At 38.8% G+C, this 24,880-nt stretch overlaps 2 pseudogenes; one reads left to right on the top strand and one right to left on the bottom strand.

The window, feature by feature from the left end:
* Positions 1-1,561: 1,561 nt before the first annotated feature.
* LOC125935287 (beta-arrestin-2-like) lies at positions 1,562-8,995 on the bottom strand (annotated as a pseudogene).
* Positions 8,996-23,732: 14,737 nt separating this feature from the next.
* LOC125934624 (40S ribosomal protein S4-like) lies at positions 23,733-24,556 on the top strand (annotated as a pseudogene).
* The last annotated feature ends 324 nt before the right edge of the window (positions 24,557-24,880 follow it).

Raw genomic sequence — 24,880 nt, 5'->3', positions numbered from 1 at the left:
TTTTAATAAAAATTGAAAATAAAAATGACTTTTTTCTCTTTCTGTATTCAAGAAAAAGAAAAGAATTATAAAAGAGAAAAAGGAAAAAGAGAGAGAGAAAAAAATGGAATAGATGAACGTGCTAACAGACTGAAGTCGGACTGAAATTGTTTCGTTTTCCCCTAGAGGTCAGTCCATGTAGCTGTTTATAGTCATAGATTAAGCCTGCGGTGAGGTTTGTGTTCTTGAAGAGCGAAGTTGGCCCAGTTGGGCGGGGCTCGGTGCAACAGCTCTGCTCTCCACTAGATGGCGCTGCCAGCCTACTGGGGTGGATTGCTGTCGTGCTCATCGGTGCACATGCACTTGTGCGGGAGCGGTGAAAAATGGCACCACCCAGCCTGTTCTTCCAGATCAGCAATCGCGCACTGATCCTCCATCTTCAGCTCTCTTCCACTCTCTGCTTTTTCACTCTCCGTGACCAGACCCCAGGCAGTACCTCTCTCCCGAGCTTTGTCTCAGATGCAGCTGTTTTCCCCAGCCCCTTCCGAAGGACTGCGGCTTTGACCCACTCTGCCCCTCTGCGGGAGGGTCTCACCGAACAATGGCCGAATGAGCAATGGCCGAATGTCAGCTGCACCCAGGACGCCCGCTGGACCCTGCTGTTGCCAGTGCCCTGAGACGGCGGCCAGATGCCAGCCCACCCCCCAAAAAATCGCGCGACAGTGTAGCCTCAGCATTTCAGGGACCATGGAAAATCGCAACACACATCTGGCACCAGGCTTCACCCTCAACAACCTTGCCCCAGCACCAGCGAATGTGGCCGCCTTCCAGGGTCTGCTAGGACCAGGTGGCTTCAACAGTCTCTACCAAATGTCCTTCCAGCAGTGGAACCGCTTTTCCCTGTGTGGCCTGAGAACCTCCTGGACCCCACTCTGTTCTTGGGGATTCACCTTTGCCACCAGAGCACCACCAGGTATGGAGCTGCGGAGTTGCAGCCTTTGCGCTCCCCTTGTTTACAGTCTTAATGGAATTTAAACCCTCTCCTTTCTCCTTTCTCCCTTTTTAGTTTAGTCCCTGCAGCTGTTTAGAATTTTCCACTTTCTCTCCAGCTGCTTTTGGGCAAGGGTGCTTTTCCCATATGCTCCTCCCGTCCCCAGTCTCCATCCTCTCTCCACCCGCAAAAGGAGTTCCCTACCTTTCAGGGCTTCTTGCTCCCCAAGTTCAGCTCTTAGTGTTGTGTACCTGCTGAACTCTGTGGTTCAGGTTGTGCAGACTGTTGTGTTAATCTTCCAATAAGTTTTCTAGGTGTGTAGGATGGTTTAGTGTTGGTCTGGCTGTACTTCATGGACACTAGACACACAAAAAGCTTCCAGGCTCTTCTGCCATCTTGGCTCCTCCCCTTTTCTAACTTCCATTAATATTATGTCTTTGAACCATAGGTAATCTAGAAGTGTATTACTTGTTCCAAATATTTTATAATTTTTTTCCTATTAAAGGGTTTATTTTCTTCTTTATGCTTAGAAACAAAGAACTGACCTCACCCTCTCCCCCCACATCCCACCTCAGCCTTTCCTGTTGAAGGAAAAGGGAGGAAGAGTGATGGCAGGGGTGTTGGGGGGTGTTGAATGTGAGAGTTCTTTCTCCCCACTTTGCCTACGGTCACTCCCCTTTTCAGCATCCCCCTCCAAAAAAATATAGATTTGAACATGACTTGCCACCCATGGTGGGGTTGGGGAAACATAGCCAGAGTCAAAAAAGTAATACACATTCTCAACAAAAAAATGGGTTCAGAGAGTGTCTGGCTGAAACTGGTAAGGGAGGGAGGTGGGGAGAAGGATAGCTGAGGAAGCTGCTGAGTGGAGGGAGGGCAGAGAGCCTGGGACCCTCCTTCTCCCTGCACCAGCTGCCTCCTCCTTGCAGCTCCCTTCTAGCAGAACTGGTCCTCGTCTTTCATCCCCTTCCGTGGCTGCTGGGCAAAGTCCTCAAACATGATGTCATCATCTGTGGCATAGTTGGTTTCAAATTCAATGAGGTTGGTGTCCACAGGGGCATCAGCTTCAGGCGCGGCTGTCTGGGGCCCAGGGAGGGTGATGTGCTCATGGGGCTTAGGGTGCATAAGAACAAAAGGCACATCAATGGAGACATCCCCACCACGAGACACCACTAGCTTCACCCTGACCCTGTAGAACCCCAGGATTCCCAGCACCTCCTCTTTGGCACCCTCCTTCACGATGGTGCTGGAATCCAGTTTGGTGTCCTTGTGCTTGAGCTTCCCATCCAGGCCAAGACCGCGCTTCTTCCAGTTGTTGCTGAGCAGTAGTGTGATATACACCTTCCGAAGGTGGAACCGGGTGACACCTGGTCATCTTGCTCAATCTGAGCCACAGGACACTTGTACTGGGCAGTGCTGAGAGGCAGATGTTGGCGTGCTGTTTCACAGAGACTTTGGTCTTCTTGACGGTCTTGGTGGAGTTGGTGACAGGGACGTTGATGTTGAGGGGCTCCCCTTGGTTGTATAGCTCTTCGTCCAGGGAAGCCTCAGGTGCAAGGATAGGTCAGACATAAAGTGAAGTGTGGTTTCTACTGAAATCTGAGTGCCTGGTTTCTTTGGTGGAAATTGCACCTTTTGGATCACCAGACACACAAAGTTCCTTCTGTGGCTTTTCCTTTTCTAGTGACTTAGCACAGAGGCTCGAATCTCAAAGTCTTCCCCACAAGCCCTCCTTGTGTCCTCTGGGTCTGGCTACAGTGTGACAAAGCAGGGCAGATTCTGGGGTATTATATCCAGGTCCTCACAGTCATAGCAGAAGGCATCGGTGAGGGTCGCAAACATTTTTTGGTCCTTCAAGTAGTCAGGGTCCATAAGCACCACATCATCACTTTGTCCAGGGTGGTCTGCAAAGTCCCACTTGCCTAAGTACATGCTGAGCTTGCAGTTAGGGCTCAACTTCTTGGAGACCCTGGTGCCAGGTTTCTCCCCATGGTGCTCACATCAGGTGCCCCAGGGGTTCCCAGGTCCCTGGCTCCTAGTCTCCCAGCTTGCTGCCAAGTTCTTGCTCCTCCCCAACCATTGCCTATGCATGCCCTCTGCTTCCAAATATATATACAATAAAACCTTGGTTTGCCATCATAATTTGTTCCAGAAACATGCTTGTAATCCAAAGCACTTGTATATCAAAGTAAATTTCCCCATAAGAAATAATGGAAAACTCAGATGAGTCGTTTCACAACCCAAAAATATTCATATAAAAATGATTTACAATACTGTAATATAATACAAAATCATAAAAAAATACAAAATATAGAGAAAAATAAACAAATTAACCTGCACTTACGTTTGAAACCCTTCACGACCAGTGTGGGGGAGACAAGAGAGAGGAGGGTCATTTTGTAGGACGACTTCACTAATGGAATCACTGCTATCTATTGGTTCAATAGAATCTTTTTCTTTTTGTGCAACTTTAAACAAGAAACCTATCCACTGACACTTACTTTTGCCTCCTTTTGAGGATTTCATGGAAATGAGACATTGCATTATTATTTACCAGATTCATCGCTTGCATTGTTATAGCCTTATTTGGGTGGTGCTTTTCTACAACATTTTGCACCGTTTCCCATATTACATATCTCCCTAATCTCATTTGAAGTGAGGTATTCCCCTGCCTTTTTCTCCTCCTCCTCTGCAGATGAGATGAAGACATAGACTTCTTATAAAATCTTGCAATTTTGGCCACTCGCATACCTTGTTCGTACTTATCGATGATTTCTTTCTTAACTTCCACAGTAATCATCTCCTTCTTACCACCTTTCTTTTTCAATATTTTCCTGCATGGCGGCTATTGTATATGCTCGCATGCATGTTGACTACAGTGCAGAATTAATAAAATCTTGCTATATAGTGTATTTAATGTACCTGGCAATAAAGCAGCAGAGGAAAGGGTCTGTGTCTGCAGGCAGCTTGACCTAGAATGAAGCAAAGCATTCCTAAGCTTACTCTTGTATGGAGAAGCAAAGGACTGTTCATAGGTGCTTTCAAGTGACAAAAAAATACACTAATGCCAGTTGTGGGCACCTTCCAACGTTCTGAAATATCACTGATTTCTGTCAAACACCACGGCCTGAGGCCCAGCATCTGAGCATAGGAGACAGTCACCCACAATCCCTCAGGGAGAGAGAGAGAGAGAGAGAGAAGAACCATTGGCTCAGGTGTGATCATGTGACATTTGGCATCACATGCTACTCGTATTGCAAGACATCACTTGTTTATTAACATTTATTAGAAATGTTCGCTTGTCTTGTGGAATACTCACAGAACAAATTACTTGCAATCCAAGATTTTACTGTGAGATACGTGTGTGTGTGTGTGTGTGTGTATAGTTATACATAACTATGTAACTGTGATATATATATATATATATATATATAGTTTTAAAAAACATATATATGTTTTAATTTTAGAGAAAAAGAAGGTGGGGGAGTGGGAGAGAGAGGCAGACCTTGATCCCACGACCCTAGGTTCACAACCACAGCCAAAATCAAGAGTCACTCACCTAACCAGTTGAGCCACCCAGGCACACTGCTTCCAAATATTTCAGAATACATATGCATAGCTAAATTCCACTACTGTTTGGGATTATATTTATATATCTCCATCCCTTTAAACCATTGAGACTTGCATTATGACTCAACATATGATCATTTACCAATATATGGTAAATGTTTCACATGTACTTGAAAAGTGTGTATAAAGAAGTTTTGTAATCTTTTATCTATTTTAATTAGATCAAATTTATTAAAAGCAACCTTCAAATCTTCGATATCTTTACTGAGTTGCCTGTTCTATCGGTTAATATTGAGAAGTGCTTTAAAACCTCCCAACAGCTTTACCCATCTCTTGAGTTCTGGCTCTCTTCAACATCCTACTAACTTTTGTCTCCCGAGCACTGTGAAGTAGAAAAAAGCTCTGATCTGCTGCTTTTCATTAGGACTCTGGCCTGCAGCACTTATATATCAGAAAATTCCTTAGAAGGAAAAGTAGTAGAGAATTTCTCTTACTGCAGCGGATTTTCCTTTTCTCAGGTTTCTTCGTTGCTAAAGTATTTCTTGCCCTGATTATTCTTTTTTTTTTTTCTTTTAAAATTAAGTTTTGCTTAGTTTTGACAGAGAGAGAGCAATCGAGGGAGGGGCAGAGAGAGAGGGATACAGAATCCCAAGCAGACTTCCCTCTGCCAATGTAGAGCCTGATGTGGGGCTCAAACTCATGAACCATGAGATCTTGACCTGAGCCAAAGTCAAGAGTCTGACGCTTGACAGACTGAGCCACCCAGGTGCCCCTATTCTCTTTTTAATTTCAACATTTAGAGTTGCTTTTCTAGGAGGTTTGTTTTGATAGGAAATACTCTGCCAGAGAGAGAGAATCAAAACTCACATATGCATAGTTTCTGATTGGTAAAGTAATACCTCTGTTTTGTAGAAATTTGGAAAGTCAGAAAAGTTAAAAAAAACAAATTAAAAAATCTTCCACCATCTTCACCTGGCTAATTCCTAGTCATCTTTCTGTTTTCTACCTCATTTAACTTTTTCAGTTATATTAAACCCATTTATATTAACCATTTATATTAAATTTATATTTATATTAAATTAGATGCTATTCATAGCACCTTGTATTTTTTGTTGTTGTTGTTTACACTTTTCACAATGTGTTACTATAGATTTATTTCTGTATTTATTTGATTGGCACTTGTCTCTTTCACTAGATTATTAGTTCTAGTGTTGCAAGGACCACATCTACTTCTCTCTGTAAACATATTATCTATTATGGACTATTTGATATGTATGAAATATGCTTTTTGAGCAGTATTTCTTTTCTGTGTGCATATATGCGTATGTTTTCAATTAATATTCTATTCTGCATGTAATCTCTATGTGTATTTTCCCATTTTCTGTATTTTAAAAATTCGTTTGATGACATATCATATACATTTCTCCATAGGAAGACTGTCTTCTAATACTAGCTCAGTCACCAACTATTTGACCTTGGACATATCAGTTAATATTTATAGGGCTCAGTTTCCTCATCTGTAAAATAAGGAAATGATAATCGCCTTAACTACTCATTTGGAGAATTGTCAAAAGTAAATAAGCCCCACTGATATGCAAGGAAATTGTGGCATAAAAGATACAGAACATGAAATAGTTAAACAAGGATGCATTAAACTGTTGTTACCATTGTTGCTTGATGGATTGTCTACAAAAAGACCATTGGGACCATAAGTGATATGAAAGAGCCATGTTTACCTCATATCTCTAGGGAAGATGTAACACTTTCTATTGACCACATAAATGGAGAAGCTCTTCACACATAGAATGTTTACATCATGGCAGAGGGATAAGTATCATAGAGCAATTAGGTAAGAAAACAACATAGAGCTAAAACAAGATGCAGCTATTTCCATTACAGAAAAGTAGGCAATTAGCTTTTTGTAGAGCACTTTAGCGGGTGGCAAACATCTGCAGAAATGTAATAAACACACAGTTGCTTCTAAGTAAGTGCATGAGCAAAAAGAAATAATTGCAGTTATTAATAAGGGATGAGAAGAAAACAATCTCTCCCATCTTAGAAGATTGGAAAGAAAATCACCATGAGACAAACCCAGATGACATGAGATCATTTTTTCTAACTATCCTGGGTTATCAGCAGGCGTTATGAGAATCTTATCAATGTATGTTTTTCCAGGTTAGTTAATTCTTTCATTAAATTTATTTGTTTTTCTCTTTTTGGTATAATATACATATGGCAACATTATCACTACTGAATATTGCTTCAATCATTTCCACAAATATTTGCTTTCTTGATAAATTCTTGAGATTAAATTAATACCTTCAAGTATTGCTATATGTGATACCTGGATGGGTAGACCCTACTAACCATTTGAGTGAAGGTTTTAGAACTCAGAGTTTGCAAAACGAGGTGAACAGTACTACCTACGTAATGCTCTATCTCAAGAATGATCTTCCCAGATGAACTTTGCATTATTTCTTTTGAAGAATAAAAGTAAAAAGCACTATATAATTGCAAGGCATCAATATAGAAATACCCCCAGAGTACATAGATTCCTTGTCTCAATAATAGAAATGGCACTTTCCCTTAATGTTCAGGGAAAATTCTAGCATTCTCCCAATAAGTGAAACTTTGTTATTCTAAGTTTCTTTTGTTTGGAAAATGTTGCGTTACTCGGGAACTAGAATCACTTCATCAGAGAATTTAGAAATAAATAACTTCCCAAATGCTTTTTCGTTTAAATTCTATCTGGCAAAGTGGCCATTTAATCAACAGAGTGAGAAAAATAGAGATTTAATCTATAGCTTAATTGGGCTAGCAACTAATGAATGTTTCAGCTTCTTCTAGCTCCTTCTAGCTGAATGTAGGAGCTAGAAGAAGCTGAAACATTCATTAGTCTGTGGTTTCTCCAATTTTATAAATGATTATTGGTGACTAATGAAGCAATCCTCTACCTCCTCTGTACCATTTGTGGAAACAGAAGCACAGAAAATCCTCTGCTTTTATACTGCCATGCTAAGGTGACTCCATTTGTTAAAGATGCCAAGGGCACACAATTACTCCTGTTCATTAATTACTAGTTAAATCAGCTTTACTACCATCAGAAACTAAGAAAGTTATGAGAAATGTCAAGGTAGTAAAATATGGAAGTACATTTGCAACTGTGAATTATTCAGAACTCAAGACAGACAATTTATTACTACTTGTTGCTATAATAAATCCTCACTAATGGAACCCTATTAATTAGGAGTTTGGGATGATTTGGAGCCTTGGCTGAGATCTGTCCTTTTATTTATTAGAAAGACATTTGGAAAGCAAGTTAGTAGTCAAGCAATAAGGACAATATATATTTTTTAAAGTCCAGGCTCTCTGCTGTCCTTCTTTATTAATAAATAATAAATGCCATTGTTGCATTTTTTGACCTAGTAAAAGAGGAGGATGCAAAGGCAAGTTTTGTCACACATGAAACCATAGTAATAAAGCCTGTAGACCACTGAAAAGAAGAAGAGGAGATGAAAAATTTAAGGAAATAATGGGCAAGAGATGAGTCATGAGCTACGCTCATGAGTGGTGTGCTGGTAAATGTTTAATAATTGTAGCATCTTCCAATTTCTGTGGTGTAAATACTCACGTTATGGACAATTTCAAGCTACCAACCGGATATTATTGAGTACAGAGGTAGAAAGAGAAAATATACATAAATAACCTCAAGGGCATAGGTATTATTAAAGTCTATTTTACTACTAAAATGCTGATAAAGTTAGTAAAAATGTATTAAGATGATAAGGATGTGATGATTTGGAGTATTTATTGCTTTTGTTTTTAATTAATTTAAACCTAAATTCATATAATTTAATTTAAAATAAAGTCTGGTTTTAACAACTAGCTGGCAGCATTCCTAAACTTTCATGAGCTGGTATATATAAGTTGGCTCTAGTATACCATTACATCTTGGTAACACACTCTGTCTCCCAGAGTTGAAACCTAGGGTGCAGCAAAATATATCCAACCAAATTGTGAGTCCAAATAAGTATTGGACTTTGAACTATGATACCTTGGACATAGATGGAAACGATTATAAAGCTTTCAGAGAAGCCCTGAATTCAGAATGGTGTCACAAACAATATGGCAGGCCAACAAGAAAGCAGGAATATTGCAGGAAGTAAATGGACCAGGGATAATTTTCCTAATTGTGGGAAGCCTATTTGTCATATCCTCAGCTCTTGTGTGCCTATTGAGAAAACTCTGATAGAACAGGAAAGGCCTTGATTAGATGCTATGGCAAGGAACACATGTTTCATGGTGGGTGTCAGCATAAAGCCTCTAAAGACCAAATAGAAAGACTCGTTCAAAATGAATGCCAGTTGTAGATGCTGAGCAAGTCATTAGGACAAAGCCCATTACCGTGGCAGCCAACGTGGCGTGAAATGACAGTCTGTGGATTCGAGGCCCCATCCCACCACCTCTATGAGTGTTTGGATGAATCTGAAAACAGAGAAGGTAGAAAAGAAACCCTATGACAGACCAAAAGATAAAACTGATAGGAATTTAAATTTTGAGCTGACTGAATATTTACCTTGAATAATAATATTAATTTGAAAGTTCAAAATATTTCTCTTCAGTCATTGAGTTAGGGTCAGGAAGGCAAGAAGAACTCACAGAAAACAAAGTTACATTTTTGAGGTACATCTGAGTTCTACCAGGTAAAAATACCAATTCCACTATAGTCAGTACACCCTTGTAAGGAGACCATTTCTTATTTTAAGAAAATTTTCAAAAACCTCTCTATAATCTTAAAAATCTTTCCATAATCTATTTCTTAAAATAACTTCTAAATTGTGTTTCACTCCCAAATACATTTCTAGCTAAGGTTTTTACATTAAGTTTCTTTCTCGTGTTTACAAAAGCCTTCAGAAATCTCATGTTTATGGTTTCAGGCATTCCCAGAGCAGTGTTTCTAAATCTGAGCTTTCAGTTCTCCTGATTTACGTCCTTGAGGTCACCATTTATTTCTTCCTTTCCCCAGACCTATACGCCCAGTCAACAGGCCCTTTCAACTCTGCCTTCATGGGCTTTCTTATATCTCTTTATTCCTTCTGATTCCTCCTGTCTTATCTAGAATCCAGGCTCCTTCCACCTCATGTTTAAGTAACTATGATAGTCTCCTAGCTGATCTCTCTACTTTCAGCCCCTTCTAAAAGTTATGTTGGCGTTGTTTCCTAGTACCCTCTGTTTATCATGGCCACACTCTTGCTCTTAATCCACAATAACTCTCTTATGTTGAGTCTAAATGCTCAGCTTGATAATCGCCCTTTTCCATCAGCCAGCTGGTTTTTAACAGAGTGTTGTAATTCTTTCCTACCACAAACTGTTCTCACGGCAAGCAACTTGCCTTTCTGTTATACTCATCAACTTTCCACTTGTCTGCTCATTTCTCCATCCTCCCCTGCCCTTGTCCTAAAATCTCTTCAACCCACTCATGAAAAACCTATATGCTCTCAGCCAAATCCCATCTCGTACTCTAAACTTTCCTCACCTCTCCAGCCCATAGGCCAAGTTCCAGATTAGAGTATCTATAAGGCTATAATCTGCGTCACAGAAAATGCCATTGATTAGACATTTTCTTGGTCTGCTCATTATGTCTCATGTATCAAACCAGATTGTAAAGTACTTAAGAACAGTTTAGATCTTCTCCTTGTATATTCTTCATAACACTTAGCATAATATTGGGCTTGTGTGTTGGTACTTAAAAAAAATTTTTTTTTGAAAAGCCATTTATTTATTTATATCCATTAAGCAAATCTTATTTCCTTGGTTTATTGCAATATACATTTGGGGAATAAAATTCCATTCCTTTAAGGATACTTCATTAATTGAAACTAGCCTTTTTCCAATCCATCTAAACCGAGATGTTTACTTGCCTATGGCAATTTTTAAACATAATCTACATGTATGTGCTATGGATTAGTATGAAGTAGTTAATTTTTTGCGAGTCTGTTTTAGTCAATATACTTGATTTTATCATAGAAAAATAAAACCACTGACCCATCACCAACCTATCAACCATCCCTTTAGTTATTTAGCAATGCAGGATTGGGTAGTAACTGGTTTATTTATTCATTTATTTGGCAAATGTGAATCAGACACTTGTTTTGTGTTAGGCATGAGTCTAGGACCTAAGTAGGTGACAATGTACATATGACCCCTTCTTTCAAAAGCTTAGAGTCTTTTAAGAAGATAAACAATAAACAATAATGAAAAAACAAGTTAAAATACTATGGAGGCAGTGAAGCAGTGTGGGTAGAAGAGCAAGTTCTGAAGTTGGTCGGCTTGAGTGGACCATGGATGGGCTCACAGCCTTCTAACTGTGTGATATTGACAAATTTCTTAACCTTACCAAGACTCACTGTCTTCATTTGTAAACGTGGAATAAATGTAGTCACCACAAGAATCAAATTTAAAAACTTAATGTAAATTACTAGAATTTAGAGGGCCATCTAAAGTACTAATAGTAAGTATGTATAGATAAATTTGTAATTTTATTATAATCACAAATATTAACAGTGTAATGAAGGCAAGATACAGGTTGGCAGTGCAGGGGCAGAGTCTGGAATCAGGAAGGTTTCCCTTGGGAGGTGAGAAAGAGAGTGGGATTGGAGGTTGAACTAATCCACAGAAGAAGATAGAATTTTAGAAGAAAGGCAAGACTTACGGTCTAGAAGAAGAGACGGGGTGGGAGTGCAGGAAAGAACACCAACTTCTATTTCTTGACCTTCTGGTACACTTGGTAAGCAGCAGCTACCACTGGTGACAGATTAAAAGAGAGCCTGGTTTTATTAAGGACAACAGATAAAGAAAGTGTTAAGGCCACAACTGGGCTTGTTTCAAGTGCAACTTATTTCACCAACATAAGGATGGATCTTTGACTATAATGTATCAAAGAGTAATGGAGCAGGAAATGGGTCAGTCTTCAGGCAAACAATTAACCAAACTTAGTGTCATTTGCAAAAATAAATGGGTTGAATAATTTTCATGTTGACACTCCCATCTTATGATTTACGGGTGCCTTGTTTTTCTCTTAGTTTGTGACATTACAGATATTACAAATAACTATTCACTTATGTTAAAGAAATTTTTTGTTCTTGGCCTTTGTAAGCTTGTAGAGGGCTTCATAATAACGCATTAGGCTTTTAAAATAGAAGGTCTTGAATTTGGCTGATGTATTTTAAGTTCCTGATTTATAAAGCTCTTCTGGGAACAATGCAACTGGTTACTGAACTAGACATGACTGTTAGTATTTAGTGTGTCTGCTGTCTAGAGTGTGAGGGTAGCAATAGCAATGGGTGACCTGCCATATCCCCTTAGCTCACCCCTACACACTGAAGCCTGCTTAATGAAATCTCTGCTACTCCCCACCTGAGGCTCGTTAATGACCCTGGGAAGTTTCAGCCTATGCAAAAGTCAAGCCAGAAATGCCAGGGAGTTAATGCTGCTGGAGTAGCCCTCAGCCTTGGACAGTTGGGGATTTGGTAGAAAGATGCTCACACTTTCACATGTTCTCTCTCCTCAGATGGAATAAGTCTGAGATGTGTTCCATATTGTCTCTTAGAACTCTGTAGTGGAATTAAGTGTCCCAGATCCTGTCTGCTCCTGACTGAATCAGGAATTTTCCTCTGACAAATCTCCCTTCTCTTTGTTAATGGTTCCCATAGACATATATCCATGCTCCCATTTCTCCAATTTCAAAAACAAACCAAAATAAAACAATTACCCTCATTTCAACCTCCAATTACCCTGCATTACTCTGCTTATTTTTTCAGCAAAACTGAAAGTCCCCTATTTTTATGCCAGTTTTTCTTTTTTTTATCATTTAATCTTTTCTGTTTTTTGACAGATACAATGACTTAAAAAAAATAAACAAGCACAAAAACTGTGTCTAAAAAAAGTCTAGAAACTTTTTAACTAGATTTAAAACTGAAAATATTTTACCATAGATGTTAACATATTTTTCTATAAATCACTGTGTTTCTACCAAATCACAAAACTTGATATGACTTCTAAAAAGTGAAGAACAACACCAGGGATGATTCTCACAAGCAAAAAATTAAATTACTTTAATTCTCCTGATCACTTTGTAACATATTTGTAGTATCATTCAAATCTTGATTTAAATTCTTATTAATGTATTATGAAAAGAAATGAAAGAAGGATGAAAAGAAAGAAAACAAATTTGAAAACGATTATTTTTACATTGTCTTGCAGAGCCTCAGGACCCAAAGGAGAACCATAAAGTCAAATTTTATAAATTTATTTATTCTATATGGAATGAGAAAGGATTCTAACCCTTATTCAAATTTTTTTTTTAGATTCAAATTTCAGCATTGTAGTACTTTCGTGATTTTTTGTTTGTTTGTCTTTTAGGTTTTTTGTATGTTTATTTATTTTTGAGAGAGACAGAGAGAGAGAGAGAGAGGTGCAGAGAGAGGGGAAGACACAGAATCTGAAGCAGGCTCCAGGCTTCGAGTTGTCAGCACAGTCTTGTCACGGGGCTTGAACTCAAGATCATGACCTGAGCCCAAGCTGGATGCTCAATCAATTGACCCACCCAGGTGCCCCAGTAGTTTCATGGTTTTATTTAATGTGTTTATTAGCTAAAACATGAGGCAGTCACATTTAAATGAAAATAGCAAGCTTATATACTATCACAGAAAGAGCTTCAGACTACAAGGCTCTTTTCCAAACGTTAGACCTTGGGACCCAATTATTTAAATGCCTGTTGCTGTAGTTTGGGAATGATAGCACTGAGCCTAGATGGTTTTTGTGAAAATTATTTAAGATAATGTCAAAGAGTTTCCTAACAGAACTAAAGTGCAGTTCAACCAACTGTAATGTAATAGCCTGAAGTTAGTCAAAACTCAAATGCAGTTGACCTTGAACAACATGGGTTTGAACTGCATGGGCCACTTATACACACATTTTTTTCAATAAATATATTGTCAAGTTTTTCGGAGATTTTTCTCTTACAATTTTCTTAATATAATTTTCTTTTCTCTAGTTTACTTTGTTGCAAGAATATAACATATATATAACATGCAACATACATGCTAATTGACTATTGATGTTATTAGTAGGGCTTCCGGTCAAAGGTCAACAGTAGGCCATGAGTCGTTAAGTTTTTGGGGAATCAAAAGTTATATACAGATTTTTGACTGCGTGGGGGTTTGGCATCTAACTCCATGTTGTTCAAGGATAAACTGTAATTTTTAAAAACTATTATCTACTTTGATTTCCAGCAATAACTCAAAAAGTTGAAAACAAAGAAATACACAACTAAAACCCAGCCATATCACAGAAGATTATACAAATTTTTGGAAAGCTCACAAGGGATCTTTTCATATTAAACAGGTTTTAAAGCTAGAGACTTGTTGCATGAAAGTAACCACATCTACACACATACAAGGAGATTAACCAAGATGTTCATGGGTTTTAGTTCTGTAATAAAGAACTGGACTCTGGGTCATTATCACAGCTGAGAAATTACATCCTAAAAACTTGAAAAAAAGAATGTAATAAGTTGGTGTTGCCTTTAGGGGATATTGCTCTAATGGACTTGAAAAAATTAACTTCCTCAACTTAAAAATTATTAAGTTAAACATTTGATGAAATTTTAAAAAAAGATATGAATCCCACCATAGCTCTTCTTGATGGAAAAAAACAAAGGATAAAAAGGTTTAATTGTCCAAGGCTGAACTAAATACCTAGCTTATTTTATCCTGTTCCTTGGTATTTATATAGATTTCCAGAGTTTCTTATGTTTATTCCATCATCAGTGTAAACAATGATGTCTAGGCTGTTAACAGGTTCAACTTTAGTTTTAAATCCTATTTTCAAGTCCAAAGCTATTAAATCTCCAGCTGTCCCAATTTTGAGCACTTGAAATTACAAGAAATCTTTTGCTTTCTGAGATACTAGCACTATTTTGCTACAGTAAAATTTAAACTGTTTCCAGTATGTTACCACCTTACATAAAACCATCAAACCCCTTGGCACAAACATTGAGAATCTAAATTACTAATTGCTTACAGTGGGTGTTAGCTACAATTTTAGGAAAAAGAAATTTCTGTTTACTAATTAGTCCATTTCATTGGCCTGAGTCTATATTGGCACACACACACACACACACACACACACAAAAGAAGAAGAAGAAGAAGAAGAAGAAGAAGAAGAAGAAGATTATCCAGTCCAGTTTCTAATATGTCAAACCTATTAAGAATAGGGACACCATCAGGGGTGCTGTTGGCATTATGATGTGAGAGTTCTTCATTGAGTCAGAATGTCTTGTATGCATTGAGGGTTATTTGGCATCTCTGGCCTTGTACTCACTAAATGCCTGGGGCTGTCCCAGTCATTATGACAATCAAAAACCTCCTCCACATATTTCCAAATGTTCTCTGGAAGCAAATCACCCCCAGCTGAAAACCTAAACCTCAGAGGAAGAACTAATTTGTTTTTTGATGCATCTGTTTATTATCCACTTATAGATAACGATTTCTAGGTTATTCACAAGTTATAGCCAAAGTTTTCTAGGGGCACCTGGGTGGCTCAGTCGGTTAAGCGTCTGACTTTGGCTCAGGTCATGATCTCACGGTCCGTGAGTTCAAGCCCCGCGTAGGGCTCTGTGCTGACAGCTCAGAGCCTGGAGCCTGCTTCCGATTCTGTGTCTCCCTCTCTCTCTGACCCTCCCCCATTCATGCTCTGTCTCTCTCTGTCTCAAAAGTAAATAAACGTTAAAAAAAAAAAAGTTAAAAAAAAAAGTTTTCTATAATTTAATTTTTTTCAAAAGTATCAGTCAGGCTAACATTTTTTTTTCTATTCTGCCACAAGCTTAAAATAAATTCTAGAACTCAAATATATTTTAAATTCTTAGTCTGGGCAAATGAAGTAGTTACCACGTGGTAGACTTACCAGGTGCGTGCACATCCACACACAACAACAACAACAACAACAACAACTTTGTGACTTGGTTACATAATTTTCTGCAGGAAAAAGATCCACAGCAAATTTTTGAGACTCTGGCTTATAAACATAATAATATCAAACTGCTTAATCAGCACTTTCAGACTTCCTCTTTTAGTAAATCCAGAATTGTTCACTAAAACAAAACAAACACCCCATGACTTCTCTAGTCTTGAACACCAGTCTTAAAGATAAACAGTATGAATAAGGAGAAACAGAATGAACATATGAAGCTATTAACAAGTTAGATATGACAAGACTGCACTTCAATTAGTAATGACAAGATAGTACATGAAGGTTTGCTTCCCAAATGCATAAATAAAATCTCCACTCACCTCACATAGACCTTGTCACACAGTCATCTCATATTAGAGAGGATACGGTGTGTTATGTGCTATAAAACATAGTTTATAACACTTAGTTACTGACTTAGTCAATTTATATCCAGAAATCTTTTTTTTTTTTTTTAACCAGCCATTCTAAGAAACACAAACTTCACATGCATGCCCACTACTACAGGGAAGAGGATAATAAAAAAAAATGGAAAACTTACCACTTACCTATGACTTAAAAAATACCAGCACAAAATTCAGCTCAACAGCCAAGCCTCAGGTAACAAATTTCATATTCCTTATTATGGCTTTCATCAAGAATCTCAATATGTCTTGAAATGTTTAGGTGAGATGCATTTCTCTTCAAAAACATTCTAGCTTTCAAGACTCAGCTTCAGGGGCGCCTGGGTGGCTCAGTTGGTTAAGCGGCCGACTTCGGCTAAGGTCACGATCTCGCGGTCCATGAGTTCGAGCCCTGCGTCGGGCTCTGGGCTGATGGCTCAGAGCCTGGAGCCTGCTTCCGATTCTGTGTCTCCCTCTCTCTCTGCCCCTCCCCCGTTCATGCTCTGTCTCTCTCTGTCTCAAAAATAAATAAAACGTTAAAAAAAAATTAAAAAAAAAAAGACTCAGCTTCACAACAAAATTGGATAAATATTAAGTTGAAGGTAAATTAAGAGAGACTCAAATCTATTTTAGTGAGAAATCTCTATAAATTCTATAACTGCGTAAAATTTCTACATGTTTAAGTTTCTTAAAACTTTATTTAAATTAAAAAAATTAATGTTTGTTTTTTCAAGAGAGAGAGAGAGAGGGAGAGAGAAACAGAGAGACAGAGCTTGAGTGGGGGAGGGGTGGAGAGAGAGGGAGACACAGAATCTGAAGGAGGCTCCAGGCTCTGAGTCGTCAGCACAGAGCCTGATGCGGGGCTTGAATTCACAAACCATGAGATCGTGAAGTGAGCTGAAGTTGATGCTTAACAGACTGAGCTACCCATGCAACCCAAAACTTTTTTTTTTTTTAATGTGTTCAAGTCCTGTTTTTTTTTTAGAAGGAGAAACAGCAGAACTAGGAAGGAGGGATGTGAGAACAAGACACCAGTGCCCCTTGATGGGTGAGATCCAGCACAGGTTTTGTCTGTGTGTGTGATCAAGGCCACCCAGCAGCCTCCACCAGCCTTTTCCTGTGAGGACAGGGTGTGAGGAAAACCTGGGCAGACATGAATCTTCCATGAGGGTGTGGGTGGGATAAATTGGATCTGGGTCCCTCTGGACCAGGTGAAAAAGCCAGAGCCCACAGCATCCTTGGCAATGCAAATAGAGGCACAACGGTGGTGTTTGGTTTCTTTTTTCTACCATTCTTACTTTTTTTCAACAAATACAAACTAAACCTGAAACAAATATTTACTCCAATTTTTATCAATCATGAATTCAGGGAAAGAACATTGGAGTTGCATCTAAATATTTAAAATCTATCTTACAATTAAAATGTTTCAAATAGAAACAACAGTAGTTTAAGAATTGTTATCAGTCCTGGAGTGCCTGGGTGGCTCAGTTGGTTAAGCACCTGACTTCGGTTCAGGTCATGATCTCGTGGTTCATGGGTTCAAGCCCTGTATCAGGCTCTGTGCTGACAGCTCAAGCCTGGAGCCTGCTTCAGATTCTGTGTTTCCCTCTCTCTCAGCCTTTCCCCTGCTCATGTTCTGGCTCTCTCTGTCTCTCAACAACAAATAGATGTTAAAAAAAATTTTGTTTTAATTGTTAGTAGTCCAAAGATTAACATCTTTTATTTCATTTTTTTTTAAATTAAGTTTTTAATTTTACTTCCAGTATAGTTAACATACAGTCTTATATCAGTTTCAGGACCTTTTATTTCACTTTTAATGAGATTTTTAAAAATAACAATATCACTACACCAGAAGGGGTGATTTTTCCTGCTTTCAAAATACTTTTCAAATTCTGGCTTTAACTTTTGGAATACACAGAAACTAAATAAAAAAAGTTCTATTGAATGAAACATATTAACTACTGTAACAAGCAAGACATGTTCTTTTGGAGCAAGGAAAACAACTGGCAAAAAAAGAAAAGAAAGTCCTGTCAATATAGGATGAGTAAACAAATTCTATCCTTCCTTCCTTCCTTCCTTCCTTCCATCTCTTTTCCTTTCTTCTATCTCTCTTTTCTTTCTTCTTTGTCCTTCCTTCCTTTCAAACCACTTTTCCTAAAGTGGATTTCACAAAACTGGAATCGAAGAACTAAGGTGGGTAGGGAGGAGGAACAAAGTACAAACAGAAAACAAAGAGGGGTAGATTCATAGAAAACAGAAAATTTATAGTCAACCTACGGTCCCACTCCAATGTGGTAGAAGCTGCTTGAAGTAATTTAAAATGGAGCAGGAGCTCAGGTTTGTACTGTGGTGTGAAAATCAGGAAGGAATTCACCACAGGAAACCAATATGCCTTCCTATTTATTCCACATTCTGCTTCCTGTAGCCTTTCTCCTCAGGAAGGGCCTCTTTCTACTACTTTTTCACTCTCTTGGAGGACTTTTGAGCATACACACCAAGCAGGAAGTTTGAGTTTCCTGGGATGATTTAAAAGATCATTTTAGGGTCACCTGGGTGGCTCAGTCGGTTATGCATCTGACTTTGGCTCAGGTCATGATATCATGGTTTGTGAGTTCAAGCCTTGCATTGGCCTCTGGGCTGAAAGCTTGGAGCCTGCTTCAACTTCTGTGTCTCCCTCTCTCTCTGCTCCTCCCCCACTTGTGCTCTGTCTCTCTCTCAAAAATAAATAAATGTTAAACAAAAAATTTGAAAGACCATTTTAAAGACTATGCATGTGTGTGGATAACTCAATTGCCAATTTTGGGATGAAATTTAATCTTTGTTTATATTTCCATTCTTAGAGATCACCAAAAAATTGGAAAACATTCTTTGATTTAGGACATTTGATGTTATTAGAAATTTTACTTCTGTGTATACTGTGACCCATTTGGTCATGACTAAACTTCATATGTCACTGCTGTTTGGAGTCACTCTGAAAACAGGTGTTACAAAATTGTGAAAAGATTTAATTAACTAGGTAATATGTTTGAACATCCAATAGAAGGTATAAATGTAAAATAACGTCAGAAAAGCATTTCAGACGTAAAACACCACCTGAAAAGCATTCCTTCAAACAGAAGTACATTCCTCCTAGGTACCTGATTCTTTACTCTTTGGTCACGAGGTGAAATAAGTTTTATTTTTCAAATCATTTTGGCCAAGGTGTTTTCATCTTGGCTACAACCTAAGGAAGGCAGAAATTGCAACATGAAATGCTGGAGTATGTAAGTTGATGTGGTTTTTGTTTTTGTAATTAGGATTGGATTGAAGCATGGAGTCATTAAATTAGTGGTGAAGCAGAAGGCTCTTTAATGGAGGTACCTCCCCAACATTGACCATGGGAGGTACTGACCGTTCTTACGGTGCCCCGTAGAACAAGTGACCATACGCTGGTGATTTACAGGCCAATAGTCCCACTGTTTCATTTGAGAAGGATGAATCAAAACTTTCAGTAAGTTGGCTACAGGATGTTTGTTGTTTTAAGATGATTTGACTTTTTAAAAGGTCTAAATACAAATTTTAAGTAATGTATCTGAACAATATTTACTCTTTGTTTTAAGGTCCTATGAATTCCTCAAAGTTCACATTCAAATCAAAGGTGAGCTTGGCTCAAGGTTTGCCTTTGGTGCTGTCTTATCTTATTTCTCATCACCAACCACCCCCCCTCCCATCTCCCAGCTTTTGCTGTGGCTCCTCTCCTCCCAGACCTCCTGGTTGTTTTTCTCTAAGCATTGTCTGGGGTCCCAGATCTTGTGCAATAGTTCCTCAGTGTATGTTGTCTTTATTTTTAACTACCTAAAACAATCTGAACTTCCAGGAAATCTTTCTTAATCATTTCCTCTATCAAAATCTCTCTATCTCTCTTTATGGCTTTGGATTCAAGCTACCTAATTTTAGCCAAACTTGTTATCATGTTCATTAGGGATCAGTGGGTCAGTATTCCCACTTTCAGGTTATATTCCTATGTTTAGCAAAGGTCACCTGGAGCCATAACACATAAACTCAAATACAGACAGGACTCCCCCCTGCCCCGCCCCCAATACCATGGCACAAATACATGCCATGGTTTCCAACAAGGACCAGCAGAGAAAATGTAGCTGGTTCTGTGATTCAACCCCATCATTGGAAAACAGTGTGAAAAACCTATGTTTTCCAATGTATGCTTGTGAAGTTATGGGGTAAGGGGCTCAGCAAAAGCATTCATAACAACGACAGGCAGACTATTCATTTCCCTTTCATAACATAAACCAGAATCAAGTCACTGGAAGCCAATTTTGAATCTGAGGCAGATAATGTTTCCTGTATCCTGCTATTATTTTTCTCCCCAGCATGTGCTCAATGAAGATAAGTCCTGTGAATAATTATCTGACTGCATAAAACCATTAGGCCAGGTTCCAATGAGGTACCACAGCTGTGCTAGGGACCAGATAATAGAGAAAGAACAGCACTCAAGGCTTTTTACATCATCTGTCTCCACCATCACTAGTGCAGTGGAGAGAAGACAGGACCCAGAGTGGGGTAGTCCCAGTTTTCCAGGGTAGGTCACAAGACACCAAGGGTATAGGAGTCAACAAGCGAAGTCGTCTAAGAAAAAGCCAAGAGGACTGTTCTAGGAGATGTATCTCCTAAAACCTGGAGATCGGGATAGTTCTGTCTTTTAGTCTCTACTCATGCGGAAGGAATACAGTCAGTATGTTACAGTTAACTTTAGCCTCTAAGATAAAGCCAAAGTATAGGAGAAACTTGATGATTCACAAGCATATACTCTGAAGTTCTTTCTCTGGAAGTAATTGTGGTAGGTTAAACAAAACCAACTCCTTAGAACAGGTGTAATTCTCTCCTAGAAAGGGTTTGGAAAGGGCTAATGCGCTGCTACCTATATTGTTCCTCTGACCAAAATGCAATGTTTTGTTTATTTAATTAATGGCTTTCTTCTCATTAGGCTTGCTGCCACAACCAAATGGAGATTTCTCAGCCTGCCAAAGTGACGAGTTTGGACAGTTTGCCTTGAGGCTAGTTTTTTGCTTTCTCTCTAATTTTTTAAAAGCTGTCTTAAAGACAGGAGTTTAAGCTACATTAGAACCAGAGGAAAATATCAGCAAACCCCACTGAAAAGAGTAAGTGAATTGCCTAAGGGGTTTGTGCCCCAAAGGTCAGATCTAATTCAATAACAGTCTGTCTGGGAGTCAGAATCAGAATATTTTTAAAAGGTCTAGGTGTTTTCTTCATAATTAGGTCAAAAGAGGTGAGGCTACTCAGCAGGGGCCCATTTTTAAAATAAACTAAAGGCTTCCTATTCAACTCCAAATACAGGTGGAGCAAAGCTAAGTCTATATAACATCAATACATAAAGAATAAAAGTGAAGTATCCATTCTTTCTCTCAGATGATTCGTTTACGTGACATGAATACTGCAGTGCCTGAACACTGTCCTGTTTTCAGATAGATTTGGACCCATACTTGCAGAAAAAGAAAACACAAGAAAGACCACAGTAAGATAGGGGTAGATGTTTAGATGGAAACGTGAGCAGAGATGAAGAAAACTTAGGAAGATGTCATAGTCTTTGGAGGTAAAGGAAGAGAAGTAGCAGAAAGAGGCATATGCCGCTCCCGAGCATCAGTGTACTCAGGACTGCTGACGGGTGGCTCTTTCCTGCTGGTTTCTGCTCTGGTTCATAGCATGTCTACACACATCTTTCCTTAACTTGGAAAACTTTGAGAAAAACATCCGTGGGCAGAAGACGATGGCTCAGGGAATTTCCATAGCAAACCATTTTGACATCAATGAAAATCACTGGGGCAAACATGGAAGTCTCATCCCTTTTGTCTGACTTGCATTAAGACAAATTGAATGTTTACTGATTATCCAAGCACATCTTTGTAGGCCGATTGAATGGCTTGAGGAGAAAATATCTTCATGAATGAGAACAGGAGAGACTTTGGAAGCTTTTCTCTGATGTATAGCAAAATATCAGCACATCTTTTTGGAGGAGAATAGCTTTAATTGCATCCTTTCATTCTCAAAAATGAGAATACAATTTTCTGAGAATGTTCCAGCAAAGCTCTTTCATTTAGCCATGGGCACTGCCTGGGAATCAGAAAGCTAGACTCTGGTTTAGTTTGGGTAAGACTGTCTGGAAATTTAGAAAAGGCTGCTGACCCCTTGGCTTCACCTTTCACATCTGTAAAATGTGGAGATTGACTTAGGAGTATTTTAAGGTCCCTTCTGGTGCCAATATTCTGGAAATCTATGCTTCCTCCTGACAGCTCAGTGAAAGAAAACCATGTCTCTAGTACATGTTTTGTGGATTACTATTAATAAAAAAATAGAATAATACCATGGTTTGAATAATGAAGAAATTTTTGTATTTGTGAGTAACTGTGTTTTTTAATCTCACCCCAGTTAGGAGCTGTATGTATAACGAATGGAAATAGAACTTGTAACAGTATGTCTTAGTGTTTATATAGTCAGCTTTCCTCCATGACCAAAGAAGTGTGTGTTAACCTATTACTATATAATCTCCAGAAGTTGTGAAGTAGACAGATTAAAGTTCTTTTTATCAAAACAGCACAAGAGTTCTGGAGAAGGTTTTTAAAAAATGCAATAAATCTGAGAGAGCTCTGGAATTTGGCACCTCAGTTGAGGGGAGAGGTGCAGGACTAAAATGCCCTTATAGGCAAGTAGATCTATGAAGGGTGGAACATGTTGGCATGGCCTGCCTTGCCAATAACAAGCTGTGTGGTGTAAAACAAGTCCCTTAGCCTCTCTGTTTCCCAGAATCCTTATCTATAGAAGAAGAAATTGAAGTAGATGCATTCCTAACCACTTTCAGTCTTAGAGTCTTATGACTCTGAAGGAAGAGATTAAAATGCAGTTAATTACAAATTAATAATATAAATAAATTGCACAGATACATATTTTAAATCCTTAGGAGAATAAATTCTTGTTTATAATTTTATTTTATGAGAGAGAGAGAATATGTGAGCGGGGGAGAGAGGTAGAGGGAGAGAGTGAGAGAACATTAAGAAGGCTCCACACTCAGTTCAGAGTCCAATGTGGGGCTTGATCCCACGACCCTGGGATCGGGACCTGAGCAGAAATCAAGGGTCCGATGCTCAACCAACTGAGCCACCCAGGTGCCACAAGAGAATAAATTCTTCAGACACTCATTTACATATAAATTATTTATAAGTTAATTAAAACTCATACTTTAGGTATAAAAGAGACCTCAGCAATCAGTACCAAGTGTTGCAAAACTGCCTCATAATTATTTGTGAATGTGCCCCTTACCTTCTGCATTCTTTGAGGGAATAAATAGTCTTGTATTTCTTTGTATCATCAGTAGTTAGACCAGTACAGATAGTGAATAGATACTAAGTAAAGACTAATTAAATAAATTTGCAGGTAAAGAAACAGAAATCTTGAAAAGTTCCACTAAGCTACCTGAAGTCACACAAGTAGCTAGATTGGAGCTTCTGCTTTTTCTGAGACCCAACCCAAGGAGGGCTGGTTCTTTTTAAAGGCCAAATTGATATTTTTTTTTCTAAAAACATCATTAGCAATGACATCTTTTCCATGAAATTAGGTCTTTTAAGGACTTTAAGGCAGGCCAAATAAAATTAAATGGAGAATAAGTCACATAATAAATATTCAATAACTATTCATTGATTGATTTAAACTTGAATCAAATTACTATATCGTCTTAAAAGTAATAAAGTTATCTTTTTGTGCCTAGCACAGCCATGGCTCGTGGTCCCAAGAAACATCTGAAGCATGTAGTGGGCTCAGCATTGTACGCTGGATGAACTGACCGGTGTGTTTGCTCCTCGTCCACTACTGGTCCCCATAAACCAAGAGAGTGTCTCCCTCTCATCATTTTCTTGAAGAACAGACTTAAGTGTGCCCTAGCAGGAGATGAGCTAAAGAAGATCTGTATGCAGTGTTTTATTAAGATTGATGGCAAGGTCCAAACTGATATAACCTACCCTAATGGTTTTATGGATGTCACCAGCATACACAAGACTGGGGAATATTTCCATCTGATCTGCAACACCAAGGGTCACTTTGCTATTCATTGGATTACACCTGAGGAGACCAAGTATAAGCTGTACAAAGTGAGAAAGATCTTTGTGGGGACAAAAGGACTTCTTCATCTGGTGGCCCATGATGCTGGCACTATCTGCTATTCTGATCCCTTCATCAAAGTGACTGACACCATTCAGATTGATCTGCAGACTGGCAAGTTTACTGACTCCATCAAGTTTGACACTGGTAATCTGTGTATGGTGACTGGAGGTGTTAACCTGGGAAGAATTGGTGTGATCATCAACAGAGAGAGGCACCCTGGTTCTTTTGATGTAGTTCATGTGAAAGATGCCAATGGCAGCAGCTTTGCCATCCAACGCTCCAACATTTTTATATTGACAAAAGCAACAAACCTTGGATTTCTCTTTCCTGTGGAAACGATGTCTGCCTCACCACTGCTGAAGAAAGAGACAAGAGACTGGCAACCAGACAGAGCAGTGGGTAAAATGCTCTCTAGATGATGTGATTAGAAGACTTTATATTTAGAGATAATACAGCATGAAAGAAAAGTTATATTTCTGGAGTAGCTGTCCGTCTTTATTCCTTCTTTGCCTATATCACATGCCATCAAAGGATGAAGTATATTTTGCCACACTCTTTTATTTTTAGTGTTTTTAATTTATTTTGAGAGGGAAAAAGAGCATGAGTGGGAGAGGGGCAGGGACAGGGACAGAGAATCCCAGGCGGGCTCTGCATTGACAGCGCAAAGCGCAACGTGTGCTTAATCTCACAAACCATGAGATCATGACCTGAGCTGAAATCAAGAGTCGGTCGCTTAACCGACTGAGCCACCTAAGCACCCTAT

This window comes from Panthera uncia (genome assembly GCF_023721935.1).
Source record: "Panthera uncia isolate 11264 chromosome A1 unlocalized genomic scaffold, Puncia_PCG_1.0 HiC_scaffold_17, whole genome shotgun sequence".
NCBI classification, from domain to species: Eukaryota; Metazoa; Chordata; class Mammalia; order Carnivora; family Felidae; genus Panthera; species Panthera uncia.
The sequence above is the reverse complement of the archived record's forward strand: the minus strand, read 5'-3'. Positions and strand labels throughout refer to the sequence as shown.